The sequence below is a fragment of the Bufo bufo genome, chromosome 1 (assembly GCF_905171765.1).
Source record: "Bufo bufo chromosome 1, aBufBuf1.1, whole genome shotgun sequence".
In the NCBI taxonomy this organism is placed as follows: domain Eukaryota; kingdom Metazoa; phylum Chordata; class Amphibia; order Anura; family Bufonidae; genus Bufo; species Bufo bufo.
In genome coordinates, this window is record NC_053389.1 from 811,912,542 (window position 1) to 811,912,883 (window position 342).

Consider the following 342-nt stretch of genomic DNA (forward strand, 5'->3'; position numbering starts at 1 on the left):
GTTAAATTTGTGTGTGTTGGAAACTTGTGGTTTGTGTGACATATTGTGCTCTCTCTCTCTACAGTAATAACTACCGTAATATACTGCATAATATACTTAATAATTATTTGACGTAGCAGAGATGAAGACATACAGTTTTTTTCAGCATTTATTTAATTTTTGCATAATTTGATGATGATTTCTTACATATTTTTGTGATTAATATTTGATAATAAATGTGTACACTGATGTCTTCTGGTCCATTGTTATCGGGTGGTATACAGCATAAGTATACAACACTGCAGAATATGTCAGCACTATATAAGTAAGTAAAATCAGAGTGCTATGAAGTGTACATGTACA